A 4,810-nucleotide genomic window follows, 5' to 3' on the forward strand; every position below is an offset into this window, starting at 1 on the left:
AAAAGTAATATGTTTGTTTAACATTTATTTTTAAAATTTTTATTATTTTTATTTTGTGATAATGAGTGTATTGTATGCATGTATGTAAGTGCTCCCATCGTCGTGCAATGCCTGTGAAGGCCATAAGAAGTGTCAGAACCTTGGGAGCTGGAGTTACAGTCAGTTGTTACTCACTATGTGGATGTTAGGAACTGAGCCCAGATCCTTGGCTAGAGCAGTCAGTGCTCTCAACCTCTGAGCCATCTCTCCAGCCCTTGATTAACATTTATAAGTGTATTTGAGAGCAAATGCAGAAAGAGAAATGGAAACATTGACACCATCCTTTTCAATTCCCCATGTAATCACCAGTGTGTATACTGCTTGTTTTTTGAGTCCTGTATTCAGCAAGTGTGAATTCCTTTCATCTTGAGGCTCCTCCTTCAGCATTTTTTGTAAGACATCTGAGAAATACCAACCCCATCAGCATCCATGTATGTAAATATGGGATTGTCTTACCATCATTATTAGGAATACTTTTGTTGGATATAGAATTTTTTACTGACTTTTCACTGTGACTATTTTGTCCCAACACATTCTCATCTCTACTATTCTGAAGAGAGGTTAATGTTTGATCTTGTTGAAGTTTCCTTCAACGGAAACTTCAACGGCCACTCCTCCATTCTTGTGGGTGCCACTCCTTTGTTCTCACAGGCCTCGAGGCTGCTCCTCCACTCACCCTGGGCTGAGGCCGCTCTTCTTTCTGCCCTGCCCTGGGTTGAGGCTGCTCTTCTGCTCGCTTGGCACTGCCCCCTGTTGTCAATGCTTCTGCCCAGTCCTGGACCCCAGGGCTGGTGAGGAGACTGTTAGCGGAGCTGCATTCAGACACAGGAGACCAGGTTCAGTGACACAGGTCTGGTTTATTGCAAGATAGCACAAGCTTATATAGGGTTAGTGGTCCAATCACAGCACAGAAAGTAAGATACCGCATTAGCATAACAGATTTAGCATCCTATTAGCATAACAGACAACATCCTATCGTGCCCTGGGTTGAGGCTGCTCTTCTGCTCGCTTGGCACTGCCCCCTGTCGTCAATGCTTCTGCCCAGTCCTGCACCCCAGGGCTGGTGAGGAGACTGTTAGCGGAGCTGCATTCAGACACAGGAGACCAGGTTCAGTGACACAGGTCTGGTTTATTGCAGGACAGCACAAGCTTATAATAGGGTTAGTGGTCCAATCACAGCACAGAAAGTAAGATACCGCATTAGCATAACAGATTTAGCATCCTATTAGCATAACAGACAACATCCTATCACAGAATTGTGGGTAGGATGCCTCATTAGCATAATGGGTTTCAGAGTACAGAGCCTGGATTCCTGGAAACCACATGACCCTGACTGTTGCAATATCTAAGTGTTGCAAGCACAAGCTTATAATAGGGTTAGTGGTCCAATCACAGCACAGAAAGTAAGATACGTCATTAGCATAACAGATTTAGCATCCTATTAGCATAACAGACAACATCCTATCTTGCCTCAGGCCTGCTGTATAGCTGTCAATAAGACTTTTACCCTAGGCTCAAGCCTGTGCCCACACTTGGATCCTTAATATTTTTGTGAAATGTGTGAAATTTTTTGACAGAATTTCTTCAAATAAGTGTGGGACTTTTTCTTCCTTAGCTTCTATTGTGTCCTCTTTTTCTACTAATTTTCTGGAAGTCTCACTTTGTATCTGTTCATCCTGAGAGTGGCTTTCTTTCAGTCCCAGTGGCTCTGCTGATTTTTTAATTACTCTGTGAAATGGTCAGAATTTCTTCATTTTAGACATAGTTCATTTTTTTTGTATTGCAACCAGATGCTTCACATGGGATTTTAGATTCCGCCCCACCCCCACGTATCACAATATTTTTCATTCTTATTTTCTGTTGTGACAGGATTAGTTACGTACTGCATCACTGACAGTTTGAGCCCACTGATGTGTGTACTCTGTCTTGTCGTTTTCTTTTCTTTTCTTTTCTTTTTTTTTTTGCTTGTGTTTAGGGTGGGGGTTTATTTACAGAGGATTAGGTGCCCCCATTTACTGCTGCACTGGAAAGTCCACAGTCAAATATAGATTCAGTGACTTCCTGACAGTCACAGAAAATGGTGAGAGGTGCCTCCTGGCATTCTTGGCTTATATGTCCTTAGCCCCTCCCCCACATGAAGCTAAAGTCATCTGAGTAGGCGGGGTAACCGAGTTCCCTCTCCTTGACGAGCATGGGAAGGAGGTGTGACTATAGCTTGCCGGCATAGTGGTCAGAGGACACTTCCAGTTAACACTCCACCCATTCCTCCGGCTCTTACATTCTTTCCGCCAACCTCTTCTGCAAAAGTCCCTGAGCTTTGGAGGTGGTGGTAGGTGTGGGTGATCTTTGTCCCGTTGTGGGAAGGCACTGAACTTTTGGGTCTCTGCATCATCTGTTTTCTATGGGCTGTTCCACCATGTGGGTGCTGGGAATTGAACCCAGGTCCTCTGCAAGAGCAGCCAGTGCTGTTAACCACTGAACCATCTCTCCAGCGCCCTCTTTCTTTATTTATTTGTTTATTTATATTTATTTATTTATTTATTTAGGTCTTTTTGAGAAAGGGTCTCTCTGTAGCGCCAGCTGGCCTAGAACTCCCTATGTAGTCCAGGCTGGCCTCGAACTCACAGAGATATGCCAGCTTTTGCCTCCTGAGTGCTGGGATTAAAGGTGTGTGCCACTGTGACTGGCAAAACTTAACTTTAAATATGTTGATGCTACCAGTCTTATTTTACATTTCATGATGATATAGGTCAGCAATCAATATTTTCAGCTTTTTTTCTGTTTAGTTTGTATTTTTTCAAAGAAAGAGGATTAACTATATAATTCAAGAAATTCAATACTGTTTCTTTCTCTTGCTTTCTAGTTTTTAGAGAATTTCCTACATGAGTACTGTATTTACACAATTCTCACTCCTTTCTGTCCCCTCTTCAACTATTGCAAACTCCCCACATTCCTTCTCAATTTTGTAAGCCCATATAGAGGTGCTTGATTGTGCATGTGTTTAGTCTGACATTTGTTTTGTTTAACTGAAGTGCATGTTCTATTAACTTTTCTTCCTTTTCATTCCCTTCTGCATTTCAAAGTTTCTTTTTAATAATGTTATCTCCATTTCTTTATTGTTCTCTGAGGGGAAATTTAAAAATATTAATTGTGGTGGCTGGAGAGGTGATTCAGTGGTTAAGAGCACTATCTGTTCTTACAGAAGACCCTGGTTTGGTCCCCAGCACTCACATGGCAGGCAACAATCATCACTTCAGTTCCAGAGGCATCACTGCCTTCTTCTGATTTCCGCAGGCATTGCACAATGCAGGTGCACTTGCTTACACACATGCAGGCAATACATCCATACACATAAAATAAAACAAGAACAATAAAAATCTTTTTAAAAATAAGATAAGAGCAGCCAGTTTGCGACGGAAGGCCGTACCAGTCTCCTATCAACGTTTATCTGAGCACAGCCTACCTATGTCTAAGTTGAAGTTCTCTGCATGTTTGTCGGACCCTCCACTACATCTCCAGGCATACTGCCTTTGCCCAGCCACGCTGACAGGCCAAGTAACACTGCTCTACACGGTGTGGGAAAAACTTGTCTGCCAGTGCCCTTCAGATCCACGAGGTGACATACGAAGAGGAAACCATTCATGTGCAACACCTGTGGCCAAGCTTTTACCACCAAGGGCAACCTGAAGGTACACTACATGACACATGGGTCCCACAATAACTCTGCCCACCGGGGGAGGAAGCTGACTATTGAGAACACCATGGCTCTGTTGAGTGCAGATGGAAAGAAAGTTTCTGAGTAGTTTCCCAAGGAACTCCTGTCCCCTGCCGCTGTGGGTGTGGACCCTGCTGTGTGGAGCCAGTACACCAGTATTCTCAATGGAGGCCTCGCAATGAAGACCAACGCAATCTCGGTGATCCAGAGTGGGGGCATCCCCACCCTCCCGGTGTCCCTGGGAGCCAGGTACGTGGTCAGTAGTTCTACAATCTCCAAGATAGACGGCTCCCAATCAGGCAACAGTGGTGATGTGGAAAAGCCTGGAGTCCTGGATGGTGTGGCCAAACACCAGTTCCATCACTTTCATAAGAAAACAAGATCGCTGTCAGCTAAGATGCAGGAGATGTAGGAGATGCAGGGAGTGGGATCCTAAAATCTCAGTTTTTTCTTTACCCCAGCTCCTGCTTTGTTTCTCTCTTCCTGATATGCAATGATGCTTACACCTGTGACCACAGCCTTGGGCAGTCCTACATTCAGGATTGTTGCTATGCTACTTTGCTAAAAATGAAAAATCACATCAAAACAGATTTTTTTTTTTTAATTTTGGAAAGAAGCGGGTCTTTAAAAGTAACTTTGTTGCTTGGGAAAAAGTGCATAAATAGCTTTGTACAACCTGGAGTGGTGAACATAAGTTGACTCAGTGGACCATAGTGGAAGGGACAGCTTCTTAGCCTAATGGAGAGGGAGGGTGCTGTGTACTTTCATAGCGACCATATGCAGCTAAAATGACACGACCTACCATATACTTAAGGGCCTGTTTTATATGCCTCCCTGACCCTGTATTCATCCTTGAATGTACTTTAAGAGGGAAAAAAATGGAAACAACAAACAAATAACCCCCCCGAAAAAAAAAAAACCACTAAAATATTTCAGAAAACTAAGGTGATTGAATTAACTCACTTCCTTCAACCAGAGCCTCTGATAGGATGCCTCCACCAACTAGTTTTCATCCTTAGGGGTGCACAAGTGTGTGCCTGCTGCTTATTTAAATAC

The 4,810-nt window shown here is 43.5% G+C and overlaps 1 pseudogene; it reads left to right on the forward strand.

The window, feature by feature from the left end:
- The window catches only part of LOC103731494, a 9,960-nt pseudogene extending 5,810 nt beyond the window's left edge, over positions 1-4,150 (forward strand).
- Positions 4,151-4,810: the final 660 nt, after the last annotated feature.

The sequence above is a fragment of the Nannospalax galili genome, unplaced genomic scaffold (genome assembly GCF_000622305.1).
Source record: "Nannospalax galili isolate Female #2095 unplaced genomic scaffold, S.galili_v1.0 scaffold154, whole genome shotgun sequence".
Classification (NCBI taxonomy): Eukaryota; Metazoa; Chordata; class Mammalia; order Rodentia; family Spalacidae; genus Nannospalax; species Nannospalax galili.